Source organism: Arachis stenosperma, chromosome 6 (assembly GCF_014773155.1).
Source record: "Arachis stenosperma cultivar V10309 chromosome 6, arast.V10309.gnm1.PFL2, whole genome shotgun sequence".
NCBI lineage: Eukaryota > Viridiplantae > Streptophyta > Magnoliopsida > Fabales > Fabaceae > Arachis > Arachis stenosperma.
The window spans coordinates 139,573,677-139,587,875 of NC_080382.1; positions in this window are offsets into that span (position 1 = coordinate 139,573,677).

Sequence of the window (14,199 nt, forward strand, 5' to 3'; positions counted from 1 at the left end):
CAGGTTCATAATGATGATGAGGTAAGGACATTGTTCATGCTGCTTTCCAACTCAAGCAATTGGTACACTCATATTTTATCAATACCCATATTTCATTTCTCTCTAATTTTTATAAATTTAGTTTGAATTCTTCTTTTTATGATGTTGGATACTTTCAGAGCTGGCAGCTTTTTCCTTTTTACATTTTGCTTACCAACTGTTTGTAATTTTGTTTTTTTGTTAATGTGTTCAAATAGTGAAGGAGACATGGGGGTTGAAGTGGGAGACATGCAATGCACTATACCCATTACACTTGGGTTCTCGGAACAAAGTGTTCAGGCAACACATTTGGTTCATAAGAAGTCTTCATGGCACAAACGTCTTGCCTCCATTGGTGTCCATGAAAATTTTTCAATTGAGGTAATCTCATACGGAAGTTATAAAAACTCTCAACTATACAAGTTTAGGTTCAAAATCGATCAAATTTATGATTCTACTAATAAAATTTTACAAGTTTGAGTTTTATTATTGAAGTTTAGGCATGAAACATGTATAATTTGGTCATAAAATCATTAGTAGAGTAATTAGCTATAAGTTAAAATAATTTAATAGTAATTAAAAGAGTTATGATGGATTATGATGAGAAATGAAATTTAAATCTCACTTTCTTAAATTCTCTTTCAAATGTTTGTAATTTGCATTGGCTTTTTGTTTACCCTATTTTAGCTAAAACTTTTGAGTATGCTTTTGGAATTTGACAAAATCATGAGTTTCTAAAGATGCATAATTTATGAATGCACATAACTCATATTCTATGCCTTGAATTTCTTCTTGTTTTTGTTTACGTATTTCTGATTGCACTGCTAGCGAGAATTTAAGCATAGTCAGAATTTTATAGTCGTCTTTCATTTTTTTCCTTTCTTATATTTCTTTTTGAAATCAATTAAGATATATGTGACCCCTCTTGCATATGCCATTTTATTGAAAAATTTGCTTTTACAAGTTATAATTTTTTAAGGAAATATGCAAATTCTCCAATACAAGAAATACATATATGCTTTTAAAGTAATTACTCCCTTCATATATTAAGCTTATATGTGTAATCTGCATTGATTTGATTTTATTTCTTCCATATTGTTTATGTTAAGATTGTCACTTACTTATTTGATTAGAATATATAGTTCCTTAAGTTTTACTGAAAACAAAAAAAGTTCATAAAGAACATATATTTTTGGTTATACACTCATTGTAGATATTAACATTGCTTTTTATTGGCATTACCATCTTTATTCATGCAAGTTTTTGTTTGTCAGATAACGGATCAAAGAACTGACTTGAACAATTCACTTGGGCTTGATTGAGGTTCCGCTGCACATTAAAGAAGTTGTCTCAGCTGCGCTAAGTGAACCTGGTAAAATAAATAGAAGGGCATATTTAAGGTTTCTTGTATCCACATTGAATTGGGACACATGGCTTTATTGTGACATCATTGATATGAGTTACTACAACAGGATTATATGTTTGTCAAGATTGGGGTGATGTTGATCTGAATGTATCTGTAAAATTATTTTTATACTGATAGTAAATTAAAATTATATTATTTTTATGCTGACAAAAAAATTAGTAATTATTTACTTTGCTTTATTTTATTAGCACAAGAAAATATATAATTAATTTAAATCTTTTGACAAAATTATTAACAAAAGTAAATATCAAATTTAAAACTATTATGTACAAACAATGTAGTTTATATATATTGATAAGTCACAAATAGCACACAAATTTTAGTAACTACATGTGCCATAAGTAAAACAAATAATAAAAATATAGTATTATTATTATTTAATTGATATAATTATTATTCGTATAATTCTATTAATTAAGTAAATATAGTCTAGCATTTAAATTTTTAATATATGTAAAAATGAAAAAATTAAACCTTTTTTTGATTTTATAAAAAATATTTGTAGAATGACTAGTAACATAAACTTGCAAAAAAATGATATATATACAAACATTCTACAAACATATGATAACTAAAAATCTTTTAGAGTAAAATTATAAAAAAAATTAATTTATTTAGAATGAAAGTAATATGATTAAGTATAATTTACTTAGATGTGATTAGAAAATAATTGAATACTATGTACAGTAAAAAATTGATATTATTGAAGGATAAAATTAAAATTTATTTCTATGTATCATTTTTGTCTCCAACGTTTTCGTCCTATTTAAATTTCTAAAATTTCAAAATCGTTTCAATTTTGTCCCGCCGTTAATTCTGTTAATAGATCTCTAACGACAGGACAACATTGAGTCAATTTTGAAACGTTAGTGATTTAAATAGGACGATTGAAATTTTAGGGACAACTTTAAAACTTACTCCAAACATTGGAAACAAAAACAATACTTTACTCTATTCTAAACATAATAAATTCTAAAACATGCTCCTTAAATAATTGTTATATGTTTTGGCTGAAATTAATGATTTGCTGAAATAATGTATATAATAAAAGATTATTATTATTATTATTATAGATTACACTTTGCTGGTGAGTTTTTTTGTTTACGCTTTGCTTTGTGACAAATAACTATTAAGGTAACAAAATTGTGTCCAATATAGTTTTATATATAAAGCTGAAAATGTAGTTCTCTATATGAATGTCCATTAAAAGCCCAAATTGCAAAAAGTCCATACACCTCATCTCTCTCTAATTACATCCAAATAAAAAAACTTTTATTAATAATTCAGGCCTTTTTATAATTATTATAAATTTTGGATAAAAATGTAAATTTACATACTCACTTGTATGGATTGCACAACAGTCACATATTTAAAATTATTATAAAGTGTCCTTTAAGAATCATTTTATACTTTTACCATCATAACCAAATTAGAAAAACAAATACAAATCACTAGTGCATTAAGTATTAACTGTTAAGAAATTTGAAAAAAATAAGAATTAATTATATCAATCACCAGCTTTTGTACTTGGTGAGTTTCATGGTACGTTTATTATGGAATTTAAATTATCTAATTTCTCTTTTAAAATAAAAAATAAAATATTTAAAATAAAAATAAATTATATAAAATTTATTATATATTATTTATTTACTTTTTTTTAGTAATTTAGATACAATAGGCGCATTTATCTTTATACTTATGTTGTGTCACTAAAACCATGTTATATATACCCACTACTCTCTCTATATGTATAATAGTTTTTCCTTCCTTCATTTCCTTCTTTCCCTACAATATCCCCGCCTGATTCTTTGTACCATCTGCACCTCCTGCTAAGCCGGCCCTTGATCCATTCGTTCACCTCGTCTCCTCCTCTTCTAGCTTTCGCTTCTGCTTCCGCATCGAGCTCGAGGCACCAGAGCCTGTGACTGTCGGCATTGAGAAACTCACATTGCAGGTGGTGCTGTCCTTGTTGAAGGCGTTGCAGATTTCAAGGCGAACCACTCTTTGGTTGAAGCTGCTGATCGTGATCTCCATAGCTATGATGTGAGTAAAAAAATCCTCTCAAAGTTCTCTTCTATCTTTTTGCTTTTCTAGAACTCTTTATTCTTTTTGAGTGTGTTTATTTGTGTTAAACTTTAAAATTAATGCAATCTGTCAACTGAACGTTGAATTAATATACATAAAATTTAATTATATTTAACTATTTTTTTTAAATAATATAATTTGTTCAGGTTGCTATCGCTCCTGAATTATTGAATTATTAAATGATCCAGTAATAATTAATAAAATATATTTTTTAAAGTTTTTTAATAATTATTAAATAATTTTAATTATAATTTAATTTTTTATATATTATTTAATTATTAAATATATTTTTTATTTTATAAATTATTTTTTTATTTATCTATCGTGCTTATCAACCATTAAAAACAAAAATAACAATAAAATATATCTTTTATTAATCGTGATTTTAGTAAATATTTTGGCAATATGAATCAACGAAGTTTTTTTTGTGTTTAATCCGTTATATTTGTAAATTCTAAAAAATAGTATTTATTGGTCGTGTAAGTACAACACAATCGACCGAATATTGCAAGTTTTTTCAAAATTCAATTGATTAGAGGTATAAAACATTCTATTGAATTTCGCAGGCAATATAAGTTTTTCTCAAAATTCAATCGATTCAAATGGTTACACAATCGATTGAATTTCGCAAAGCAACAAGAATATTTTCTTATTCAATCGAATGAAATTTATACGTGATTAAAGTAGATTGGTATGATACTTTATATATATATATATATATATATATATATATATTAGTTTTTTTTGTGACTATATATATCTTAGTTTAAAAAACTCATATTTTTATCATGAAGTAATGTCATTTTTATTTATTATTTCAACAACCATGTCATACAAATATTATGTCTTGTCAATTATATATTATTTTATATAATTAATTTGTTTATAAAAAAATATTGTTTGCATTTTATTTATATGTTTGCATATATTAATGTTATTTCTATTCTTTAGATGTTTGTGACATAAATTGATATTGTTTTAATCTTTATGTAGATTTTTTTTTTAATTTCATACGATTTTTTAGAGTAATGTATTTTGCATTGATTAACTATTGGAATAAAATTCTCTACAAAATTGAAATTCTATTTCTTGTTTTAGTATAAAAAAATAACACTGATTTCAATTCTCATATTAAGGCTATATACAAATCAGATTAAAATAAGTCTGATTTTTAATTCCATTTAATTTATTCCTCTTCGTATTTGATTATGTGTAGCGGCTCAAGCACCCACACTTTAACAAAATAAAAAAAAATAAATTTCTTAAACAAATTGGAAAAAAAACAGGAACAGAAAATAAAAATGAAAGAATACAAAGTGCAAATAATTGAAAAAGAAAAATGCAGCAAGACGAGAAAAACAGAGTACAAAGTGCAAACAATTGAAGAAAAAAAAAAGCAAACAAGTACTATTTGAGTGTCTTTCTGCCGTGGCTAATATGATTTTTTATTTTTGTTTTGAAAATTTGTAACTTTTACTATTATTGAATCATGTCTAATTGAACAGTTTTGCTATCATTTTAAATACGTGGTTGGAAGAGAATGCCAGAATTTTCAGGAATCAAGAAACAGGCGTTGCTAAAGTTATTACCAAATCGATTAGGAGCTACAAAGAGTGGGTTGGCTTTGTTCCGCCTAGTTATTGATGGCAATGTCGGAGATAACTATGGTTTCTTTTTTAGTGTTTGTATTGTAATTCTGGACTTTCTAAATGCTCCACCTTACTGTGTTGAGCTTTTTGTTTCAAAAAAATATCTATATACTTTTAATACATGACGAAGACTGCCACAACTAATAAAACAAGAAATTGCAAAATAAAAAATTCTATTCACTAACTTCAATTTTGGAATCAAAGCAAATAAGCAATGCATTTTTTTCTAAAAGACATAAGATGAAAAAGACTCTCTCACAAATTAATTGATTACTATAATAAAAAAATTGATTGAATTTCAAAAGAGAAATGTCCGTTGTGAAAGAAGATTGTTTGTTCTTGTACCAATTTGAATCCTAATGTACGACTATCAGATCAGCCTGTACCAGTAAAGGGTGGCCCGTGGAAAGACATCTGTCAGTTAAATATAAAAGAACAATAGGTGAAAGATAAAATTATTAGTGGGATGTCGATGGAAGTAGGGGATGGTAGGAAAACTATATTTTGGGAAGACAATTGGATTCAAGGGGGTCCTTTAAAAGCGAGTTTTCCAAGTCTTTTCTCTATTTCAAACCAACAAGGATCTGTGATAGGAGATTGTGGGTTTTGGGATGGCTTAGAGTGGATTTGAAATTTTCAGTGGCGGAGAGAGTTATTTCAATGGGAGTTGGAACTTGTTCATCAACTTCATGAGAGGTTAAGGCCAGTGAAGCTATTAACTGGTAGACAGGATAATCTTGTTTGGAAATTTGATAATAAATGTATTTTTTCTACTAACTCTTTGGTCTGGATGCTGCAATCAGGGACTCTTTCACAAGAGATTACGAGCTATAGTTTCACAAATGTTATTTAGAAAGGTTAGTACCGCCTAGAATAGAGATTTTTGGATGGTTTGTTCTAGTTGGTCGGGTGAATACTAAAGAGAGATTGAGTAGATTGGGTGTCATCCAGCAGAGTGACAATAGTTGTGTCTTGTGTAAAAAAGGGATGGAATCTGTTCATCATCTGTTTTTTTTTTTTTTGAGTTTACTTGGCATGTGTGGTGCACGTGGTCGAGGGGCTTTCGTAGAGATTGGGCAGTCCTATGAACCATTAAAGGTCTATTTGATAGTTGGACTGGCATGCTTAATAGAAAAGAGGAGAAGAAGAGGTGGCTGACTAGATTCTTTGCAGTGATTTGGAATATCTGGATGGAACGCAATGATAGAGAAGCAGGTGTTGAGGTCATTCAAAGTAGAACATTTCTGAGCTACAAGGAGTGGGCTGGTATTGATCCTTTTGGTTGTTGATAGCTGTGCCGGAGATGACAGGGGATTGATCACCTTTGTGTTTGTTTTTTTTTTCTGGATATTTATCTGTTGCTCCACTTTATTGTGTTGAGCTTTCTTTGTTTAAAAAAAATTGATTGGATTTCTGCAGATTGCTATTACTGCAACGGTGAAGATCGCATAACGATGAATAAAAATTGAATATTGAGAAGATAGATAAACGATGAAGAAAAATTAGATATTAAGGAGATGGATAAACGATGAACAAAAACCATAAACAAATTGATAATCAAGGAGATTGATAAACGATTACAATTGTAAAATTAGATAATTGAAATCAAATTGACTATGGATTATTTACCAATTATTAATATTAGTATGGAAAAAGATAAGATTATAATATCTAAATCAAAATAAAAACTTAAAAAATTGAAGATAGAATTTTAAAGATAAGATAAATGAATAATAAGATAATAATTTATAAAAAAGTGCAGAAAAAATTATAACGGCTTAATATACATTGCGGTTCTTAATTCAATTAATTGTGTTATCACACCAATCGATTGAATACAAAAATATCCTTAATCACGTACAAAATTCAATCCGATTGTGTTACAAAATCAATCGATTGAATTTTGAGAAAACTCATTCTACAGCACAATTTAATCGATTGAATAAGAAAATACCCTTATTGCTTTACAAAATTTAATTAATTAATTGGTAACAATACCAATTGATTAAATGAAAAAATTATATTCTATAGTGCAATTCAATCGATTCAATTTATAGAAAATCCATATTGCTATGCGAAATTCAATCGATTATATTACATATCCAATCAATTGAATTTTGAAAAAACATGCGATATTTAATTTCCTAGCGTTTGAAAATGCAACGGATCAAGGACAAAAAGAACTTGTTATTCGCATTGCTAAAATATTTATGAAAGTTACCATTACTGAAAGATATATTTTATTGTTATTTTTGTTTCTAATGGTTAATAAACATAATAGATGAATAATAAAATAATAATTTATAAAATAAAAAATTAATAATTAAATAATATATAAGAAATTAAATTATAATTAAAATTAACAAAAATTATTTAATCATTATTAAAAAACTTTAAAAAATATGTTTTAGTATTGAACCATTTAATGATTCAAACGGTTTGGACCATCGAATGCTATGCTATCACTCGAGATAAGCCTCAAAGGGGTCCCTGAAGTTGTACTCGAGCCTCATAGTAGTCTCTGAACTTAAAAGTTATCCATATTTGTCCCTAAAGTTTCACTTCAGGACTCAGATTTGTCTTTTCGGTACATTCCGTCCACCTGGCACCACCGAAAAGCTGATCTGGACTCCTCCGTGACATACTGGCCAGGTAACGGCTAACTGACGTGGATTAGTAAACTTTGATGGTGCAATTTGGTCTCTAAATTAAAATTAAAAAATTTAATCCCCAAATTTAATCATCATTCTCTTCTCTACAGTAATCCCTCTTTTCTCTACAGACATAAATCTTCATATCCCAAATTCACAATATTTTTCTTTTTGTTTATTTTTAGTTGAAGTGTCTTATAACAGTAACAATAACAACTAGAGTCTTCTTAACAACCATTATTTGAACAAGTTTAACCGCTTTTATCCCTTTTTTCTGTAAGAAAGATGATGAGGTTATAACATAAAAAAAGTTATGTGATATATATAATTAAAGAAATAATGCAAAGTTTAGTTTTTTTAAAATTGTGAACCTTTATAAAAATTTGTTGACTTTTAAAAATGACTAAATTGATTCCTAAATTCATAAATTCTAAATCTCAACTCATCTCTAATGCTGATATAAAATGTTAAAATGTCAGCATGATATTTGCAAATAAAAAAGATGATATGATTAATATTTTAATATGATTAAATTAGTATCTTAAATTAGTTAATTGTATTTATTTTGCTTAATTAATTTTTTATTAATTAGAGACTAAAATAATAAATATTAAATTAGGTAAATTTTTGCTATTTTTTTGTTTCTCTAATATTACCCTTAATTAATTTGAAATACCTATTTAATTATAACAAAATTTTAGACACGTTATTTTAATAGAGATGTCATACAATTTGAAATGCTATAATATAACACTTTATATTAATACTATGTGTGAATGACAATTAAATTAGGATGATGCATGGTTATTTTGGAACAGGATTGGAAAGGAAATGTAATGTAGTATATAATAATAACGATGTAACTTTTTAATTCCTTAAATACAAGAGATAGATTTTTGTAAAGGAAAAATATGGGGAGACAATATTCTTATTGTACAATACATACAATGGGGGTTTAATTGAAATTAAATTTAAATTATGGGTAATTAATTAATTTTGATTTCTTTTTAATTTGAAATTTGAAACAAATTAGGATTACCATCAGTTATAGAATCAAAACAACAAATTCCCTCTTTAAGACAGCGTGACCTCCATTCTCTCGATTAATCTGAGAATCTCGCCGCTTCAGTCCTCCGTCCGACACCACCGCCATCACCACCGACAACCACCGTCGCCTACCCCCTCTTTCTTCCCCTTCTTCTCTTTTTCTTCCTTCTTTCTCTATTTCTCCTCAATCCCCTGTACGTTACCCTTGGTCTCTGTGCAAAGCCCCCAGCGAGAAACCTCAGTGCAACCCAGCAGCGGCTGAGCTCTGTACCGCTGCAACACCGCCTCTGCTACCTCTCTCTTTTCATTCTTCCCCTTTTACCAACGCAGGTTCCATGCTTTCTCCTGTCCGTGTTCTTTCGTTTATTTATTTTAACTAATTTTTAATTCTGCTTTTAATGTTTAGATTAGGCTTAGATTAATGGATTGATACTTTTTGGATTCCAAAATATTTGATGGCTGATTTTTCTGGATTGATTGCTGCTTAAATTAAGTTTAAAATCCCTGTTTACATATTGTGCACACCATATGCTCGATGAAATGCCTGAGTGAAACTTTTTGTTTAATTGTTATGTTTGGCCAGTATTTATCTTAAATTTTGTTATTTTTAGGCATTATAATTCAGAATTGTGTAATGTTATGCTATTTTTAATGATGTTTAGATTGAGTTTTGACATGACACTTGATTATTAGTTTTGTTTAAACACCAAATTAGTTTAAAATTTTAAATTTGGTCATTTAATTAGTGTAATTTAAGAAGTGCATATCATGTTTAGTTAAATGAATTGAATGAAACTATCTATTCATTTATGTTTTAAACATTCCATATGGTTGTCATTAGATTATTTTAAATTCCCATCCTTATACCTCCATGCCATGCATGCACAAATAAATTTGGTCACAACTCACTTCACAATTGGAAATATATGCTCTAAGTGGCTAGTTGATAAGTAATCACCCATGATATGCTTAATGCCTAGAGACCTACATGAATCTTACTAGTGTAGTATATTTTTAAATAATATAAAATAGAACTAACTGCATTATTATTGTTAAGAGTTTTGCTGAAAATGTAAATTAAATAGAATAAAAAGAAACATGCATGTTTAGATTAGGAATATATGTATGAGTATACATGATAGATAGCCTATGCATTAACAATGCAACTGAGTAATAAAATAAGTGCATGGTGGTTGTATGTGTTGCCTTTTGATATCGGTGGTACACAGTGTGATGTAGCACAGAGAATATAGGTAGTTAAAATGCTTATATAATAGGTAAAATAAAATAAGTAATTTAATTACTATCAATAGGTGATGTTGATGCATTTTTTTCCAAGTTAATATGGGTAGGATGATGTGGTTCAGTTATATTTGTGTATCTTTCTCTATGAAATTTAGAGAGGATTTTTTTGCATCTCATTTATTAATTGTTTATCTAAATAATTTTCATGATTTAATTTGGGTGTTTATTTTGTGATTATAGGTCATGTCACTATTGGATGTTACTGAGGTTGGAAGTGAAGAGATGAATTTTGGCTACATGGTTATCTTCAAACAGACACGTGAGATGTTCATTTCTGTAGGCAATCAGATGTTCAATTTACTTGTGAATGCGGATGGTTATTATTGGCTCCCTATTTCTATGTGATGAATGTTATTTATGACTTAACTGACTATTGTGGTTTGCAAAAGCTTTTTCATTAACATGTTAATTTAGTGGGTATCTGGTCGTGATAGGGAAAAAATAATGCTACGGTATTTTCAATCAATCTGGATGTTCATTTCTGCTTGATTTTGAATGTTCATTTTCCACATATAACCAGATGTTCATTATCATAGACCAAGGAATTATCAGGTTTCACATTCATCCATTAGCTCACTGTTGCATCTGTTCAAAATGAATTAAATTAACTAGTCCCAGGATCAAATATCATGAGGAAAATGCTTTACCAATTCAACTCATTCAAAATAGGAAAATGAAAAACATATATCCTTGAATACATTCATAATAAAAAAATGTCATAATAGTAACTCTCTAGATGCTAACTTTCACTTTCAATCATTATGCCTAAGAGATCCAAAAAAACACAATCACAACAACTTAACAATAGTTATATAGGATCCACGGTTACGTCCCTCTAATTGCACAGAAAAAAATAAAAACCAATCTGATGTCACGCCGCTGACACATGCAATACATTGCAATATGTTTTCAAATTAATAACCAATAAACAAGATAGATAATACGACAATGTAACATTTAAAGAATCCAATCAATATTTGGCTAATCCAGTCAATATTTTGTTGTTGTGTTGCTTTATAGGCATTTAGACTTTGACTAATATAGGACAGCAAAAAGGCTTGGTATTTTATGGCTTAGATTTTGGCTTGCGTTGTGATGTAACCAAGGGTAGCAAACTGAGTTAAGTGGGGTTATTATTATATTTTTGCAAGTATGGTCTGAATTCTAAAATTACAAAATGGGTTCGAAGCTTTACATGTTCAAATAAAGCCGAAATATAATGACATATATACTACCATAACTGGATTAAGAGTAGCTGAGTCCAGAATTAAAACTGAATCCATCAACATCTAATTTTTCTAACCCCATACGGTTAAATACTTAAACCTGTTATTATATAGTAAACCTGGAAATGGCAGAAACTTGCTTAGCCAAACATATTGAAATTCTTAGAAAAATATTGCTCACGTAACCATCTATTAGGCACTTCCTTCAGCAATATTTATTTATTTTTGGAGATTGGTGCATTAATATTAGCCTCACTCCCTTGTACTGTTTAATATTGGATGCTGTCTATAGTAACTGGTAAGTAGTACCTATATCACTTAAAATTAGTATTTGATATCTCATATCAGAAGCTAGTATTCGTATCATACATGTATTATTTTACAAAAAAAAATACAAACCATGAAAGAATTAACAAAAAAAAACAACTTCCGATTCAATCCTCCAGTGGACCATATAATAAGCATATCTAAATAAAATAAAAACTATAATAGCATGGATACATGTGAATGTGAAAACCAACAATCTGATTATCTACTACAGTTTTCATCCAATTAAAGGGGCAAAAAAAATCTATCATGAACACCAAAAATCTACCATGAACACCAAACATCCAGTACCCTGGCGACAGTTCTGATCGGCGGCGTCTCGCCCGGCGGCTGGATTGCAGTGATGACCGGATGTTCAACGACGGCGCCGAGCTTGAGGGCAACGCACAGGTCGCTTGCGTTCACCTATGATCTTCCTCGGTTGCAGGTTGCGGGGCTCAAGGTTCTAGCGCCGTCAAGGGACTCTGCAACGAATTGGGAGGGTTTGAGTGGGGGGGAGGAGAAACAGCGTAACAAAAGGGATTGGAGATTTGGGAAAAAAGTGAAAATAGCAAAAATCTGGTGGTGTGTTAAAGTAAACAGCCATAATAGGATTAGGATTAATTTTCAGATTTAATTTCAATTTGGGCCTAATAAAGAGTCCATTGTAGACATTGTATACATATTTCATTGTCTCCCTAGTGGGATCCCATAATTTTTGTAAAATCATATAACATTATAAAATTGAATTTTGTAAAATATTTTAATTAAACTAGAGTTAAATGAGTGCATAAAATGTTAAATACAAAAACATAGTATGTGACTTTTAATTAACAAAACATATGTGTGCTTTCAATGAAGTTGTAATTTATAGTCTCTTTTACATCCATATGGAGAAGAGAAGAGAAGAAAAGAGAAGAGAGGGGTTACTACTGTAGAGAAGAGAATAATAATTAAATTTGGGAATTAAAATTTTTAATTTTGTTTTAGGAACCAAATTGCACTATAAAAGTTTACTAATCCACGGCAGCTAGCTATTATCTGGCCAGCGTGTCACGAAAGAGTCCAAATCAACTTTTCGGTAGTGCCAGCTGGACAGAATGTGCCGAAAGGACGAATCTGAGTCTCGGAGTACAAATATGAGTAACTACGAATATGAGTAACTATTAAGTTCAAGGACTACTACAAAACTCGAGTGCAACTTTAAGGACCACTTTGAGGCTTCGCTATTGAAGGTACCAGATCTTATAGGGTGAAGATTGAAGAAGAAAGGAGACTGAAGATTGAGAAAGAGAACAGAGAAAAATGAACTTTATTGATTACTCAACAGAATGAATGAAAAAATCAATCCAGTACAATAACATGCGTCTACTTATAGAGAGTGATGGGAGCTTCTAGAAAATTGCCTAAGGGTGTGAAAAGGTGTGACTTGTGCTAAAGGTGTGACTAGTGCTAAAAGTGTGACTTGTGCCAAAGGTGTGACTTGTACCAAAGGTGTGATTGTGTAACTCATAACAAAATACTGTAATACTCATATAACACCTCATCATCTCTACTTGTCTTGATTGTTTGTTGACAGTATAATGTATCATCATCTCTCCAGCAAACTTCATTCTACTCTGTTGAGGATGAGCAATTCTGACTTCAGCAATAAGTGTGATCATGAACACTGAGCTTGGCACGAAAATGGAGAAAGCTCTGAGGGTATTGCCTTTGTAAGAATGTCAGCTAGCTGCACTGACCCTGGAATATGGCTAACTTGAATCTCTTTATTGTTGACATGATCCCTAACAAAGTGCAGATTAATCTCGAAGTGCTTGGACTTGGAGTGGAGGATAGGATTGGCAGCAAGCAAAACTACGCTGAGATTGTCACAATACAACATTGGTGCTTCGGGTGATGGATACAGCAATTCACTCATCATAGTTTTTACCCAAATTAACTTTGCTACTGCATCTGCCATACTTTGATATTCAGCCTCAGTACTTGATCTAGCTACTGCCGACTGCTTCTTTGATGCCCAAGAGATCAAATTTGAGCCAAGAAAGACACAATGACCACTGGTGGACTTCCTATCATCTGGATCCCCAGCCAGTCTATAAGCAGTTACGCCCATAGCGGAATCCTGTTTTATATGTAGCCGTAGTAGCTGTGCCACTCAAGTATCTTAGTACCCGTTTAACCATTCTCCAATGACAATCCAAAGGAGCTTGAACAAATTGAGACAGCTTGTAACACTGTAGCAGATTTCAGGCCTTGTTATTGTGAGATACTGCAGGCTGCCAATGATCGATCTGTATAGCTTGGATCATAGAAGCTAGACCCACAAGAGCTGAGATCTTCACAGTGGATGGCAGAGAGGTGTGTGGCAGGAGGCACATCCAACCATACCAGCTTTCTTTAATACTTCCCAAACATATTTTGCTGAGTGAGCACTAGACACCATCACAAGTTCTGGTTGAATTCTAAGGAAGTAGTGTAGGTCC